This window comes from Cupressus sempervirens, chromosome 11, assembly GCF_028749045.1.
Source record: "Cupressus sempervirens isolate cs-2001-9-10 chromosome 11, ASM2874904v1, whole genome shotgun sequence".
Taxonomy (NCBI): domain Eukaryota; kingdom Viridiplantae; phylum Streptophyta; class Pinopsida; order Cupressales; family Cupressaceae; genus Cupressus; species Cupressus sempervirens.
Genome location: NC_143128.1, coordinates 143,836,543 through 143,854,746, shown reverse-complemented (window position 1 = coordinate 143,854,746; position 18,204 = coordinate 143,836,543). Strand labels below are relative to the sequence as shown.

The window sequence follows — 18,204 nt, the reverse complement described above, 5'->3', positions numbered from 1 at the left end:
AAGTGTCATCGCATGAGCCAACACTAAGGTTACCCTGACAGCCTCTTTGGACTCTTGCCCCTAGTGTCTCTATGTGACACTAGTATCCTTTTGTATGGACAAGGCATACTAATGAAGCAAAGTCACAACCAAGCATCCTCTCTACTCCCATCCTAGCCTATACTAGCACTCAAGGCATGGGTGAGGAAAAATAATGACTCTTATTAATTCATTTTAAAACCCATTTAATGAAATGTTATCACTTGTTAAAACAACTTACAATGGGTTACCCAGGCAACCACTCTAGGCTTCGGCCTCCATTGCAAGCTACTTCCCAACATACACATAGATTACCTACCCTAGGCTCAAAAAGTACAAATCATAAATCACAATTTTCACCTCAGCCCTTTATAAGTGACTACAAAGCACCTATAGATAAAACATAGTATTCACTTCAGTTATTTACAAGCAACTGGAAAGCACCTAAAGACAAATCATAACAATCAACTCGGTCCAATGCAAGCAACTAGAAAGCACCACAAGGCAATTCACAATAATCACCTCAGTTCTATGCAAGAGACTAGAAAGTACTAGAAGATAATTGATCAAAGACTCAAAGGTTACACTAGAAAAGTCACACCATTCACCTGAGTTCTACACACAAAAATTGGAAAGCATTAACAACCAACAAATCAAACTCATCATAGAAGACATGTGACACATCACCATGGTTAGGTATAAAAGATTGTACACATAGCATCATCATAGAAAAAACCTTAAGCCTCTCGTAAACATCCTGAGTTGGTCAAAGTACTAAGTCAAACTCAAACACAATATAACATATATCACATCAAAAGTAATTCATAAATCATTTGGTTTTGAAAGCACAATAGTTCAATTTTCACCCAAGGTTTTCAAGTTTCCATTTCATTGTCAAGTATTACAGTTTTGATAGGGTTTTTCAATAACAATCCAGGGTTTCAGTTTTCATTACCAAAATAACAAAATTACTAAGATTTTCAAATAATTAAATTTCCATAGTATTATAAATCATTTTCATATAAATTTGTACCATCAAGAAAAACCCAATTATACCAATTTTTTCCAAATCACAAATCACAATTTACTATACAAATACATTTTAATAATAAATTAATTGAAGACTTCAATTTAAATATTATTAAAATTCAATAAAAAATAATTAAATTATTAATGATTATAATCATCTATTAATAAAATAACTTATTTTAAATTATTAATAAAATAATAATTAACAATACTAATAATATAATTAACAAATTATATTAATTAAATTAATTAAATCAATCAACAAAAAACTATATTTAAAATAATTTATTAAATTATTTAAAATTTAATAAATTTAAACTTTAAAAAAAAATATAGTAAAAAATGTTATGAAATTAAAATTTATTAATATTAATTTTTAAAAAAAAAAATAGAAAATACACTTAAGCATTTTAGGCCCACCAGCCTCACTACCTTTGACCAACGCAAGCTGCTTAGGCATCCTTGGCTGCTACAACAACTACACTACTGTTGGCAACCTTCGCTGCCAGTGGCTACAACCATGAGGGAAGGGGGGAGGGGGGAGTCATGGCCCTCGATCTCCCATTTAATAATATTATTTTTTATTTATGTTTTTTTTTTTTTAAACAAAAACATAAAACACAATGCCTCCCCCAAATATAAGAAATTTCACAATTTCCTATTATGATATGTGATAAAGATTATCATAGTAATTTTTTTTTACTGTGGTAGCTTTTATAAGCATATTTGTTTTCAATAAATTCATGTGAAAGATCTGATAGAAGAATAAATAGGAACTATCAAATTTGTAGATTTTAATCTTTGGTATTTCTTTCATTCAAACCCCAGCCTGAATTCAACCAACTAAATATGAATTCCCAAAATTTATTAAACAATGGTTTCAATCATCAATTTGTATGTAGACATTTTTAAAAAGAAAGGCAATAAATTCACAAGGGTTTCAACCCAATTTAAATTTCAAATACAAATCCAAAAACATGGAGAAGACAAATATTTCAAAGGACAAATCTACTGCACAAAACCCACAAGATCCTACTTGGATATGATGCTAAACAATCAACTACACAGAACTCACAAGCAATTCCCTTTTCCTTTGAAACCCTCTTCTCAGAAAAATGGCTCCTTCATACCTCAGTATGGAGAAATGAACTCTAATTTCCTAATAAAGAGTTTTTCCCCAAATTAGGGCTTGATTGTGAAATCACACGAAACCCCTTTTCCTTTATTATTTTATTATATTTTTAATTTTCATATTCAAGCTTTTACAATTTTATTAAAATAATCTTTATTAAATTAATGCATCTCTCTTAATAAATCCCAAGATAATTTAAATCAAATATTTATTTAATTAACTAATAACATTATTTAGAGTTGTTTATTAAAATAAAACTCCTAAATAATAATTATTAAATTAAACAAATATAAATATGCCAAAATTGGAATTTTAATTAAATCTTTAAATTGAATTCTTTTATTTAACTAATTAAATATTGAATTTTCTTTATAAATTTTTCGTTAAAGTAAATCATTAAATTATCTTTTAATATGATTTAATTACAATTGAAAATCACAATTGACCCACAAGACTAAATATGACAACTAAACTGAAGATAAAGAACATAGTCAAACTCTAGGGTCAAAGTCATGAATTTATGTCACTTGATGAATTTGGAAGGGTAAAAAACTCATATATTTGTCCTACTTTCTAGGACAATTGGCTTAAGGTTAGGATTTGGACTTAAGAAATATCTCCCCACTTTTACCATTGAGATATTGTGATAGGGCATGCTCATCCTAGCAATTAGTGGAAGTCGATACTCGATACCTACAATCTACATAAAATCCATGCATCTCCATACACATATAATCTAAACTAAATAGACAATGGCGAGGAATGGTGCATCGTGTAGATCTTGACTAGTAGGTGACTACGAATCCCTCCCTCAACCACATTAGGAATGTCAATCATAAAAGTAAAACATACAGTTACACCATACACATGCAAGCATGTGGTAAGTATCCATAGAAACTACATATAAATCATTCCTCTAACTAATATCATGAAATAACTGAAAGTCACTAAATGAATATGCATATATCATCATTGAAATAATCATGAACACATGAAATAACTAACTCAACACATATATCAAATAAATATGAAATATATCTAATCAAATATGGTAACTAAGTACTGCTAATCATAAGACATAACCATCAAACTGGCCTAAAAGAATTTGGCAATACAACAGAAAAGTCAACTAGGGGTAGGCATTACATTTAGACCTCCTCCAATGTCTTACTAAAGATCAATATATCATCTAGGTAAACAATGGTGAACTTACCCAAAAAATCCTTTAGTAATTCATTCATGAGCCACATGAAAGTGCTTGGTGCATTGGTTAGCCTAAAAGGCATGACTAACCACTCATACAATCCTTCCCTTGTTTTGAAAATAATCTTCCACTCATCACCTTCTCTGATACAAATCTGATGGTATCTGCTCTTCAAATCTATCTTTATGAAATACTCAGCCCTACTCAAACAGTCCATAATATCATCCCTCCTTGGTAATGGAAATGTGTACTTGATTTTGATCTTGTTGATAGTGTGAGAATTTGTGCACATCTTCCATCCTCCATTCTTTTTTGGTGCTAATATTGTCGGTACATCACATGGACTCAAACTCTCTCAAATCAACCCCTTCTATAACAACTCATGAACTTGTTTGTTCGACTCTTCACTTTCTATTGGTGTCATTCTATACGCTAACTTATTTGGAAAATTGGCTCTTGGAATCAAATCCATCTGGTGACTGATCTTCCTCACTAGGGGTAATCCATCAGGTACATTATTTGACATAATATCAGAAAACTCTTCCAACATATCTATAACTTTTGTAAGTACATCCTCTACTTCTTTACCATCTTTTGGAATTAAATAAAACACATATGCTCATGCTTCATACCTTGGAAAAACTCCTTTCCATCAATGAAACATATTTTAGTAGCACTACATGCCTTTTCTTCTTCCCCCTTCAACAAATTCAACTTATGCTTCATTCCATCCTTGGTTAGAGTGTAAGTGTTTGCTCATCCATTGTGCACAACATGCTTGTCAAATTGCCATGGCCTACCCAACAACATATGGCATATGTCCATAAGTATGATATCACAAAGAACTCCATCCTAGTAGCTTCCGATCTTGAACTTCATTGAGCATTGCTCACTAACCATAACCTTGTGCTCATTTTGCACCCAAGCAATATGGTATGGACACATGTATTTCTGCCTCTTTAGCTTCAATTTTGTGATCGTCATTTTTGACATCATATTTTTGGTATTTCCACTATCAATGATCACGTCACAACACTTATCTTCACATTTGCACCTTGTGTGAAACAAGCTCCTTCTTTGAGCAAGTTCATTCTCGCCACTCAACATGACTCTTATATTAACTAAGACTTCTCTTTCAACATCTTTAGAATGTGATGAGCTAGTGTCTTCATCAACATGTGCAACTTTGGCCTGGCCTTTTGTTCTTCGATCTATTCTTCCGAACATTCAAATGTTCTATGCCCTTCTTCTCCACAATGGAAGTATTTTCCTTGAAAACCTTCTCTTCCAGATCCTTTCCCTCTTCCTCTTTGATCTCTATTATTTTGGGCATGAAAACGATTGGAATTATTTCCCCTCCGGTTCTGACAGCTACTTCCAGCCTCATCCTTGTTCTTTTGATCATTATTTTGGTCTCCATAAGACCATCCACTAGATCTTCCACCGTGACCTCTAGCACTATTTTTGTTATCAAACTTTTTGCTTAGCTTCTCATCAACTCTTAGGGAAAACTAGTATGCCTCCTTAATACTAGTCACTCAAACAAGACTCAACTCCTCTTGATTACTTGTCCTTAACCCATCAAGAGAAGAGGCCACTTTCTCCTTATCAACTTATGCACGACTGGTTCTAATGAGAACTTGGTAGAACTCTTCAGTAAATTCTTGAACATATTTTCCCACTTGCTTCAACCCTTGCATTTTCTTCAATACATCAAGCTCATAATCCACAAGAAAGAATTGTCACTTCATTTTAGCTACCATTTGATCCCATCAGGTGATTTTTTCTTTCCCTCTTTTATTTTTTTCTAGTTGGATCTCCTGCCACCAGATCTTTGCATGATCCTTCAGTTTGGCCTTTGCAAACTTGACCCTATCCAAATCTTCAATGTCTTCATATTCAAATACTCCTCCAATTCATTGACCTAGTCGATCAATTCCTCTAGGTTGAGATTTTTCGAAAATGTGGGAACATCAAACTTAGGTCTTTTTCCAATATTGGAAATGGCCTTAAAAAGCTTCGCCTCCTCTAGGTTAAGAACTTCCTCTATTGTGGCTTGGTCTACATTTCCTTCTTCTCTTTCATCCTCACTTTCATCATCTCCTATGACAAGACTCATTCCTCTGCGAATCTATTCTTGTAATGCTTGCATTTGCCTCTAGAGGGTTCTAAAATCCTCAGGTGTAACACCTTTGACTCTTCCACCATGCTCTCTTCGTGGAGGCATTTGCATGCTTCTACTAAAACCCTAGTGTAAAATGCCTCATGGTCGATGATTTATTTAAATGCACAACCCAAACCATGATCCTAGTGCAAACTGCTTCACAATTAGCGATTTGTCCACACACTCAGGAACTCTAGCTCTAATACCACTTGATGAAGGGTGCTCCCCTTAATACAATAAACACATAACATAAACAAAGAAACAACATCAATCACGAGAACAAAATATGAGCTTCTTATTATCGCCACTAATGCGAAATTATAGAATTCAGAATTACAATATGCTAACACACATGGGCGCCTTCATTACAATAATTTGCAAGACCAAGTTATGAACTATCATCCAGAGTTGTCCTAGACAATGTTTTGGTCTTTCTTAAATAGATAATTTTATGCCTCTTGGGAAGGTTCTAAACACTCAAACTCAATACCTAGGGTCGACAAACCTGAACAATACATATAGAGTTGGCCAAATACACTTTTGACATTTATTTTAGAAATTTTGGGCAGCCCAACTTCAGAAGACCATAACTCTTGAACTATTGCTCTGATTGGCTATTACAACTACTTTTTGAAAACCTCAGCTCCTGATCTATAGGGTTACATTTGCACAAGTGCCCATCCATCAAGTTTTCGGGCCTCATCTAGAGCTTCTAAGGCCTTAAAAAATGAGCTTGAAGTTTTATACCAAAATTACACACCAAAAATTTGTAATAACTTCACAAATACATATAGTCTGGCCATGAAACTCCACTAACAAATTGATATAACTAAAATGAACCTTCACCTTCGAAATTAGAACATTTCAAGCTCGTATGACTAACTTACTGAGTATCAAGCCTCCACAGACAACAACTTTGCATTAAGACAAACCTTATTGAAACAACTAAAAGGAAATATTTTTGGGTGATGCAAGATTGCTCTTACACCCAGGATGCTCCCACATAAAAAATGGATGGATTTGGTGATGGGAAAGTGGGGGGGGGGGGAGGGGGAGAGAGAGAGAGAGAGAGAGAGAGAGAGGGTAACACTTGGTGAGAGGAGGGAGATGATAGAGTAGAACAAAGTAATTAGTGATTAGGGGGAAGAGGTATAAAGAGAGATAAGAGGGAGAGGGTTTGAGACACAAGATATATATATATGGTAATTAGGGAGACAATACAATGAGAGGGGGATGGATATAAGAGAAAGGAGGAATAAGAGAGATGAGGTAGAGAGAAAGTGAGACACAAAGATACATGTGTGTGTGTGTGTGTGTGTGTGTGTGTGAGAGAGAGAGAGAGAGAGAGAGAGAGAGAGAGAGAGAGAGAGAGATGATAATTTGTAATAGAGTAATTAGCATGTGAGACATATGAGGGAGAAAGAGAGATAAGAGGGCTTAGGTGGTGAGAGACATGGGCTAGGGCTATATGGTAATCGAGAGGAGTATATGGTGAGAGGGGGAGGGATATAAGAGAAAGAGGGAATGGGAGAGGGAATAGGGGAGAGATGGGGTAAATATAATAATTAGGGCATATGATAGATGGACATGGTAATGGAGGAAGGGAGAGAGGATAATAGTGATAAGTGGGGGAAGGGGGGAAGGGGGGGAGTTAAATATGAGAAGATATGTTGAGAGGAGGGTGGGAAAAGAGGGAAAGAGAGTAATTATGGGGAGAGATATATGTATGTATATGTTTGGGAAAGAGAGATGTGTGAGAGAGAAAGAGACATGATGTAAAGATATATATAGTATTTAGGGGGAAGCAATGGCTAGAGGGGAGGGAGATGGAAGAAAGGTAGAAAGGGTAGTGAGGAGAGATAGAGGTAAATATAGAAAGATGATATTTTAGTCCCCAAAATAGAGGGGGAGAGAGAGAGAGAGAGAGAGAGAGAGAGAGAGAGAGAGAGAGAGAGAGAGAGAGTTGTTGAGACTTTAATTTAATGAATAATAAACAAACAATTTATTATAAAAGCTAGAGCCTTAATAACTCTCTGACTCTTGATTTCCTTAAAGAAGTCCCACTACGACCTTTGCTCTATTGCAAATAATAATCTAGCTTCAAGGATAAAAATTATGCTAACACTAATGCAAATTAAAACTCTAATTTCAATCCAAAGTTTAATTCTAATTACTTGAAAAAAAAAAAAAAAAATTTGATTGTATTAATTATTATATAGGTGGTGGTTTTTTTAATTTATAATTATTTTCAAAGGGAATCTATTGCATTAACCATATTTTTGAAGTGAACATATAAAATCTACAATGTATCATAAAATATAATATATTTAATAATAATTATTTATTTTTGTAGATTAATAACAATATTGTCTTTCATTCTTCCACCGCAAGTGCTACTAGCTTATATATTTTTTCTTAATATAAAATAATTTGAGAGATATCCTTCTTGAGGCACCTATTTTTATAAATTGCCTTAGTGCAATAGATGCATAAGGATATCCCCCGACTTATTAGTCTCACCTATAAATAGGTGAAGACTAAAGTTTTCATATGGCTCTTACCTAATAATCCATTTCTTGGAAATTGTGTGTATTCCTTTTATCCTATGTTCTACAAAATTATTTGATTAAAATGAGTTTTTGTTATTTATTTCTTATTTTCTAATTGGTTAGTGTTGATTTTCTTGGTGGTCTTTTTGTTTTTGTTTTGACAAAAAAGGAAAAATCTATTTAAGAACATTTTGACATATGTTGAAGAGTACACGTATTGAGAGTCATTTAACAGGTGATGATTCTATTCTACTAAGTGGTGACTTGTGCATTAACATGTGCTACCTTTTACTTTGAGAAAAAATAGTTTTGCTAGACACATTGGCGTGTGGATTTAACAGGAAAGAAGTTATTGTGCTGGTATCTCTATCTCTATCATAGCTTCTAAATCATGGTCTAGTGAGCATGGTTCAATTATCACATATAAGTGCATCTTGAATATGTTTGTATTCACAATAAGCTGAGAGTTCCTAGAACATAAGCCTCACATTTTACCCTGCGATAAATCCCCGACTCTTTCCTATCTAGATAATCTAGTCATTTGATATATTGGAAACAACCAAGTGAAAAAAAGTAATTACATTATCTCCCCTTTCCTTTCTCATTTATTTTGGTAATTTGGTAGGGCAATTTTTTGGGGTGTTTTTATTCTTTTCAATTTACACTTTTTGTATTAAAAAAAGTGCATCTAATTTGCAAATGGCATCTATAAAATGGTTCATGTTTCTATATTCTAAATACTTGCAAGAACAAATGGGAGATGACTTTGTTTATGTTGAGCTTAGAACAAGGTTTTACAGTAAAAATGAACAGAGCTTCCCTTGCTCTTCTTAGGTGGAAGTGGAAGTGGAGGAGATTTTCTAGCTTTCATGGTGGTCATTCTTCTACAATAGATCTGTATACCCTATGGTAGAATATTGCACTGTGCTCAACGCTAGCCTTGCTAGGTGAAGAAATGGATCGCTCCTCATCTTATGCCTCTGAAGTTGAAAATATCAAAAATGAATCTAATAAGTTTGATAAAAAAATTTCCACTCCAAATTCTCCTCTGAAATATCCACATCTCCCCTAATCAAGCACATCTAATTTGAGTTCAAAACTGCCATGAACCCTAAATCTATTGTAGGCTACCAAACCCATGTCTTCACATTCTCCCTTCACCCTCTAGTGACTTTGGCTTGTTCTCAAACTCTTTGTCACAATGTTTGCTCGACCTCCTGCTCAATCATATTACACTGAGTTCTTCTCTGTCACTTTCCTTATTGCATTCATTGTCAATAATTTTCTTCCGATATAGGAGAATGAATCAATTACTCGCCTGAGTGTATCTTTCACAAATTAGGGGCATGATTTTTGTGAAGAATTTTAGTCTACACTAGCAAAATATTCTATGCTAGCAGTCATTGCTCCTATCATATTAATGGGTTTTAGATTGTGATACCAGTATGCACTATCCTTTAGTTTATGATTTTGTTCCTTTGAGGTAAGGGGATTTCAAGATTTTCAAAGAAACTATGCATGTTGTTTTTAATGGTAGTGAAATTTTTGAAGACTCTTTTTACTGGTTGTACTTTGCTATGATTCCAAGTAATAAATAATTTGAAAGAATTATGAAAAAAATAAACAGTTTTAATGTTCTGTTTTGTGTTTTTATCTATTTAGCAAATATTGGCAAAAAGTATATGGATCTATTTTGCACTTTATTCAATTTGGTGACAATTGTTAATTTTTTTATGTTCTTTAAATATTAAAATATACACGATTCAAACTTTCTCAGTTAGGTTTTATATTCATCTTTAATACATTTAATGTTCTTTTGCTATTTGTTTATTTTTAAAGTTTGTAGTGCTACACAGAAGAGTACTCTTGACTCCCTCATTTGAAATATGGTTAGCATTTTGTTTATATTTCCTTCATAATTATGGAGATTCTATATGCATCTATGAGTTTCCAATATATCTCCAATAAATTTCCACACTAATCATCATAACATGCAACTTCACAATTGCAAACCTCTTACCATCATTATTAACATTTTTGTATATCATTTTTGAATTTAATAACCTCCATCAAACTTCTTATTCCACACGAACTTGAAGAATACCTTCAACATCCTTTCTATAGATGAATTTTGATCAAACTTAAGAAGAAATAAGATTCATTATAGACAATGATGGTGGAAAAAATGCAACATCTTTACCAAGTCAATCTCTTGTAATAATTTTGAAGGAAAATAATCATATAAAATAACAAAATTACCAAGTAAATGTCTTATAATTTTTTTGAAAGAAAATAATCATATGAAATAACAAAAAATAAATCCGAAATAGTGTCAATCAAATTATATCATTATAGTAATTGATTTCAAAAATAATTATAATCAAATTTTCTATGAACAATTGTGGTAAGATATACATTTATAACTTTTCTCTTTTGCTCAACTTTACAAAATGGTGGAAGAGGTAAGTCTGTGAATTTAAGATACTTAGCTAATTTGCTTGGCTTTGAAATATATGAGCATATATTGGGAATAATTGTTGTCAAAGCTTACTTTTCTTTGTTTTAGTTCTTATACTTACTCTATTGCATTTGACTTTAGTTCTTACACTTACTCTATTGCATTTGGCTTGAAACTTCAATAGCTGTTTCAACATATTATTCTGCATAAATAAAATTCTCATTGTTAAAAGAAAAAACTCATTTATATTTTTCACTTAAAGATTAGCTCCTATACCTTATTCTTAAATCATTCTTTATTTTTTCAATCAAACATCTCTTTGACTTCCAACAAATTGTCCTTTGAAACAATTACCAACTCCTATACATTTTTCTTAAATTTTGGTAGTTTTTGACTTATGTGATACTTCTCTAAACCATGCAAAACATTGTTATCTTCCAATATAGTTTTATATCAAACCTTTGAAACAATTTCTAGTTATCTTCTCAAATCATTTTAGATTTATCTATTTTTAAATTCTATAGGAACATGCTTAAATTTTGCCAATTTTGACTATTGAATTATTATATTCTCAACATTGGCAACAATCTTTGAATGTCTTTCTTAAATTATAAATATTTGTACATTATCTATTTTTTTGGGGCCATGTTGTACATCAAATTCAAGACTTATAATTTCTTCTAAATGGTAGCTATATTTTTTTGGAAATTCATCGTATTCAATCTCCATAAATTTTAAGGATGATACTTATACAACTTGAGCCTCATCATCAATTTGTATGTAGAGTGTTGTGTTTGGTTTAAAAAAATAATAATTGCTAGCCGCTATGGAGCTAGAGAACATATAATCCAACATTTAGGATTTAGACTTGTATAAAAGCCACAATGGTAGGTGATTTTGAAACCCTAACATGCTTAAACACAAGATCCTTATAGCACTAAAAAACTCAATCATGATTAGGCTTCCCAAAAATCAACATGAATTCAAACTACAATTACACCATAAATACCGTGAATGAGAAATTAAAGAACATAAACATAACGCTTTCCTTTTGTTCTTGATAAATACAATGAATGAGCTATTAAAGAACATCAATGTAACTCTTGCCTTTATTTTTCCCATTAGACAGACACATGCTCTTAAGCTCTTGTTATTATATATATATAAGCTAGTCTACCCCTCTTTCATCATTTTAATAGAAAATTGACCATCGAAAACAGAAATTTTCTACAATTATAAATAAAAACAATTTGATAGCTACCAACCTTATCTCCTCATACTATTTTTCCAAATACAATTTTAATGATAAAGGCTGACATAACAATTTTACATTGTAAAGGAGACCAAAACACATAAGGGAAAAGGACATGGCTATACAATTTCCGCCATTACACCAAGGCAAATAATAAAAAAATAACATAAATGTGGCATAGTTTGAACCTCGCGCCTCAATGCAGACCCCACCACGACTTGGCGGGTCCCACCGGATAACCACGGGCTCACCCGTCTTTCAAAGGGAGGTCGGTTGTGTTTAGCTGGACAAGCTCAAAAGCATTCAAACTCTAACCCCTGGTTTGCAGTTACATCGAACCCAGGGTTAACTTTTAACTCACCGTGTTAGGTTTTATATTCGCCGACCTATGCTTCTTCTTGATTCATCTTTTCTATTCTTGGCCGCAGCGAAGGAAGCACATTCCCCGTTTGCAAGCAAGTCGGCGCTCCTATAATTCCTAAGCCAGAGGGTTCGTTTCACATTCTACGATTATATAGCGGTTGATCATTTCAGAGGGCTTGGGCAATCGAAGAGAAAGGAATAATTTCAAATCAGGTATGTTTTCTCAGTTAATAATGGCAGAGTAGTATGTAGATTTATTTTTGTCGTCCTCGATTTTGCTTTTTAAGCTTTTAATTTGTTGATTAGCGATTCAGATTTTGATTTTCATCGAAATCGTACGATTGATTTGTTCGCGTGTGCGTTCAACAATCTGAGAATTTGTAACTATCGGGATTGAACTTTCTGTTTTTTTGTTAATTTTTATTGTCTTATTTGAATCGTAGGCGAAGATACAGTTGCGAAACAAACGGTGTTTTTAGAAAACACCTGAAAATCTGCCTAGGAGTGCAGCATGTTAAACTTTTGCTGTAAAACTGATAATTTTTTAATTTTTTTTTAAAAGTACAGCAAGGGGCTTTGGTCTTTTAATCTAATATATTTAATCCCGCTGCTCTGAAATTAATAAAATTTAAGTTTTTCTTAGCAGAGTGATTGACTTAGTTTGTATAATCTTGGTTCAATCAGGATCTGTGTGGGATTCATTGCATAAAGGGGAATGTTTTGGTTTTAGGTAATGTTTGTAAATAGGAGCTTGACTCCCTTTATGAAGCTCAAGATTTTTGAACTTATTCAAATCTGGTAGGATTTGACAGAAGTTATATAAATTTTGCGGCCTATGCTGATGTTTTAGTTTAGGTCTAAATTACTCAGAACTTCATGTTTTTGCTTAAGCATAGGGCTTAGATAGGTAGCGTCTTTTATCAGATCTGGCAGGATTCGGATAATTTACCATAGACGTCAAATTGAAGGTTGGGGTTTTGTTTCTGCAGGAAATCTAGTAAATTTAATAACATGTAGGGTGTAGAGTTAAAGGTTGTCATCGGCTATAGGACAAAGCTTGATATCACTATATTTTTTAGTCGTATCCTTAATATTCTAAATACCAGATATCCTCCCTGATGGTCGAAGTGGTTTTGTTGTTTTTTCTCGGTGGAGATTTGATCCCTCGATCAGGTTAGAATATTTAGTTGCCATCATTTGATTTGGAGGATTGTGTACCGCCTCTTTTTTTTGTTTTATTTTCTTTTGAATCAAGTTATGGAAGTGCCATTTCTTGGAATTTGAAGATTTAATTTTTTAAGTCCTCGTGCAATTTGATACCGATCATAAGAAAATGTCTTTTACACCTTATCTCGCATCTGTCTAACTTTAGATTCGTACAGCTATGTGATTCCTTTATTTTCATTTTAATTTTATTTATCAACCTATTTAACAATTCGTCTCTCAAAGAGAAGCTTGTTCTTTTTACTAGATCTGAAAGTATATGAGCAGCACTTATTGTTTTTCTCTTGTGTTGTTTTTCCTCTTTTACTGTTTTGTTTTGCTTGGTGGACACAGTTTTTCCATTTTTATAAGTTTGTTTTGAAAACTGTTTTGTTATCCTGTATAAGATTATTTTTCTGTTTTAAGTAGTTTTTTTATCCCCTATACGGACCTTTTCTGTAAAGACATATATGCATAATTTAAGAGATGATTATAGTTTTTCCGTGAAGATTGAAAGTATTGCTGTAAGATATGATCTCAATTATTTCAGTGAGATTTTGTGTATATTTTTTAGTTTCACCCAGTTTATGAGTTGTTGTTCTGCTTGTTCAATATTTTGTCTCATTGAAGTTTGAAATGTTGATTGTTATATTTAAAAGCTTGTGGAGAAACCGTTTATAAAAGGTTTTATTTAAATGAGTCATGTAGGGTTATTTTAATTATCTCAGTGCTGGAATGGTGATGCATTTTTATTTATATTAGTAAGGTTTGAGAGAAACTCCAATAGGCCTTTATTCCTTACACAAGTCTTGCAAAACCCCTCACATGTGAACATTTTAATGTATTTACCATTTAGGTTAATTAGATGTCCTACGTGAGTTTCAATATAGCATTTACTCTCTTATCATGCTTAAGGAAGATGTTGGATAAAAGTTTTCATCTGTTCTTAAAAATTCTCCTGTTTGTAGTCCAATTTTTGTTTCTTAATCAGTTGTTGAGACTGTATCTTGAAAATGGCAATACTGTCAATAGAGGACTTAGTCATATTACAGTGATAGTGTCATTTGTATATGTTCCTCACTGTTACAGAGAAACTTCAATGTGTATGGAGTTTTTTTGTTTTGTTTTCCTAAGCAGATTTGTCATGGCTGTTTGTCTGTTTGGGATAAAGCTGCATGCACTTCCCATGTAATGGCATAATCCTTTCGTGTACTTGATTAGTATACCAGACCCAGGTTCGGGCAAGCATTCATGACAAACTGGTAACATATTTTTAAAAAAAGGTATTAGCTTGCTGGATTGGTGTGTGATCCAAAAAGTTGATTCAAAAATATCCTCAGTTGAATCCAAATGCATACCTCCAGGTTAATGTACTGTAGAAAGCCCTTATGGCCACTACAATCAAATGACTTAAAATGACTTGTTAATGATATTTGTGATTTTGTACTGTGACTATTTTGCCTGAACCCACTTGCTCAAGGATGCTTGGAAGAATAGTAGGGGTGTGGGAATCTACCTTCTTTATGCCAACCCCAGACGATCAATTTGTAGATTGAATAGAGAGGGTAGATCCACTCTTGAAAAAATAAAATGGCATGTTTGCAAGTGCCCTATGCCCATTGTTTTGTTGAGATTTCACTCACCCAAACATGATCTGCTTTCTCATACTTGCTGCTGCAAAAATTACAGATTGCATGGGTTTTATTTTTCTTTGATGGCTTGTAAGTTTTAACCAATAGCAGATTCAATGAATTGCAGCTGAATCCCCGGATTGGGAAATTTAATGGAAAAATCTTTACTGTGCTCTGGTAATTTTTAAGAATTGTTATTGATTTATAATGGTGTTAGCAAACCCTGCAAGCTGGTTGGGAGATGTTAAGTGGACATCTCAATGTCATTTCTCTCAACTTATAACAGGGAGCATTTCTTCTTTCCAACCATCTTTTAGTGTGGTTTGATTTTATGCTGCTATTGATGCTTGTGTGTCCAAGCATTTTGTAAGATCTACACGAAATTTTAAGGTCTGGACTAAAGGTTGACATGTACTGTCTATGGTTGGTAAGGATATGACTTGTGCAAATTTGCTTATTTGCGTTGTGGGAAAGTAGGATCTTTGAATAGGCTTTGTGTGTATTTCATGAATATTGTTTGGTGTGGGAGGAGTTTGATGATTACTGTTTTTTAGCGACTATTCAGTACTCTCTCCAATAAAATGATCCTTAAGTTGTACATCTAGTTTATGCTTACATTAGATTATAAAGTTATGTTCTGCTATCTATCTTCTGTATAGGGAAAATGTGTACCTTATGCATACATTAGATTATAAAATTATGTTCTGCTAAATGTCTTCTGTATTAGGAAAATGTGGTAATGTCTTTTCAAAGATTAGTGTTCCACTACTAATGGTTTACTATTTTGATTCCTCTGATTGTTTTCTTTCTTGGGAAAAGGTGTTAATGTTCTTGCAAAATGCCAGTAGACAATAAATCATGGCTTATTTATTTTGGAAAGTAAAATCACTTTACAATTGTGTTGTGAAATGTTGATTTTATTTTTGTTTTTGTTATGAGCTGCTTTCTACTATTTAATTTCTGATCACTGAAATTAATATTGAACTTATCACTAAATTAAGTTTTATTCTCTGTGAATTGTAGTCAAAGTGGAGGGTGCTCAGGTTGAAGATTCTTATATGTCTGTAGCCGGTAGTTCATGCCTGGGGCTGGTTGCACTACTTGGAGGTTATCATCCTACCTCAAAAGAAAGGAATAAACAACTTGGTTCTCCAGGTGGAGAAGATTGGCTGTATGCATTCGAGACCAAGTCGAAATTTGAGGTGGTTTGTGGATTGCACTTGGATCCTTCCATTTTTCATTGCCCAAACCATAGTGCTAAAACATAAGGGACACCTTCCTTCTTGACAGTCCTTTTCTGGCTCTTCAATATTGATCTTTCTGACTTTTACCTTGTAATAGAAAGGTGTAGAAGAAATTAAATATCTTCTTCAAAATCTTGTTTTAACCCACCAGACAATCACTAGTCAGAAAAGATGGCTCTCCTAAACATTGGTGCAGGTAACCGTGATGATGCATTCTACAGGTATAAGATGCCTAAAATGATTACAAAGATTGAGGGCCGAGGCAATGGAATCAAGACAAATGTTGTGAACATGGTAGATGTTGCCAAAGCTCTTGGCAGGCCCCCATCTTACACAACTAAGTATTTTGGTACTGAACTGGGTGCTCAGTCAAAGTTTGATGAAAAAACAGGTACCTCTCTTGTTAATGGGTCTCATGATACTGCAAAGCTAGCTGCACTCCTGGAGAATTTTATTAAGAAGTATGTGCAGTGCTATGGATGTGGCAATCCAGAGACAGAGATCCATATTTCAAAAGCTCAGATGATTACTTTGAAGTGTGCAGCTTGTGGATATGTTTCAGAAGTTGACATGAGGGACAAGCTGACCACATTTATCTTGAAGAATCCTCCAGAAAAAAAAGGAGGCAAAGATAAGAAGTCCCTGAGAAGAGCAGAAAAGGAGCGTCTAAAAGCCGGTGAAGCTGCTGATGAAGACATGAAAAAGGCCAAAAAAGAAACAAAAAAGAAAGTCCACGAGAGTGTAACCAAAACTTCCAAGAAAAGAGGGTCCTCAGATGAGGACCATTCTCCTGGAAGTCACGATGAGGAAGATAATGGGGATGATGATGTGCAATGGCAGACTGACCCTTCTCTTGAGGCTGCACAGCAACGAATTAAGGAACAGTTGACTTCTGCTACAAGTGAAATGGTTATACTGGAAAACAATGATCCTGAAAACTCTAAGCCAACAAAGAAGTCTAATGGCAAAAATGGAGAAGTTGAGGTTGACAATGTCTCTTTAAAGCACCCTGAGCAGGATAATGGTGAAATAGATTCGAATCTTAATGAATTGTCTGCATTGAGCATTCATGATGAGCTTGTCTTGTCTTTCAAGAATAAGATGAAAAAGAAGAATGCAAATATGTCGGGTCAGTTGGCTTCTTTAATGCAATCATCAAAGGGTTCTCCACAAGAAGTTATGAATGCCTATTTTGAAGCTCTTTTTGATGGTGCAGGTAAAGGTTTTTCAAAAGAGGTGAGTAAAAATAAACAGTTTTTGGCTGAAGTTGTACAGGATGAAAAATCTCAGAAGCTGCTGCTTGGTGCGGTTGAGTCATTCTGTAATCATGCTCGTGTTGAAGCTGTTAAGGAGGTTCCTTTAGTTTTGAAGTTCTTGTACGATGAGGAGATATTGGAGGAAGAAATTATTTATGATTGGTTTGACAACAGTACTGCAGAGACTGAAAAGAAGGCATTGCCAATTTGGAAATACGTCAAACCTTTTGTTGAATGGTTGAAGAATGCAGAGGCCGAATCAGAGGAGGAATAGGAATTTTCTACCTTGCATCCGTAGAACTTCTTAAGAACCCTTCATTTTATCAAACTCTCTTCTATAATATAGAGTCTGCCCTGTGTAGCTTTATCTTTATTTGTGCATTTCTGCATATTGCTTCTACCATTGCAGGCTATGAATTCATTTTTTGTTTAAGGTATCAGACGTCTCTTTATTATCTTTTATAGAAGCTACTTATGAAGCAGACAATTTATGCTTAGGATTTCTAGAAATGTCAAGTTCTGACCTACCTACTAGGTTTGTCTTAAGACAGCTATTGAATCAATGATGTTTACTTTCATTTGAGACATTTAGAGAAGTTTCTCTAATGAAATCTGTAGTAGACAGACGGTGAATGCATTATGACGCCTTATATTTTAGGTAGGGAGATTTGTGCTGAATGTGTGGGTTTAATATTCTGATA

At 33.7% G+C, this 18,204-nt stretch overlaps 1 pseudogene across 1 annotated transcript; it reads left to right on the top strand.

Moving 5' to 3' along the window:
• Positions 1-12,206: 12,206 nt before the first annotated feature.
• On the top strand, positions 12,207-18,160 carry LOC149528618 (putative eukaryotic translation initiation factor 5-2 pseudogene; annotated as a pseudogene). The gene is made up of 2 exons (XR_016359101.1): positions 12,207-12,382; positions 16,027-18,160. The product of XR_016359101.1 is annotated as a putative eukaryotic translation initiation factor 5-2 pseudogene (transcript).
• Positions 18,161-18,204: the final 44 nt, after the last annotated feature.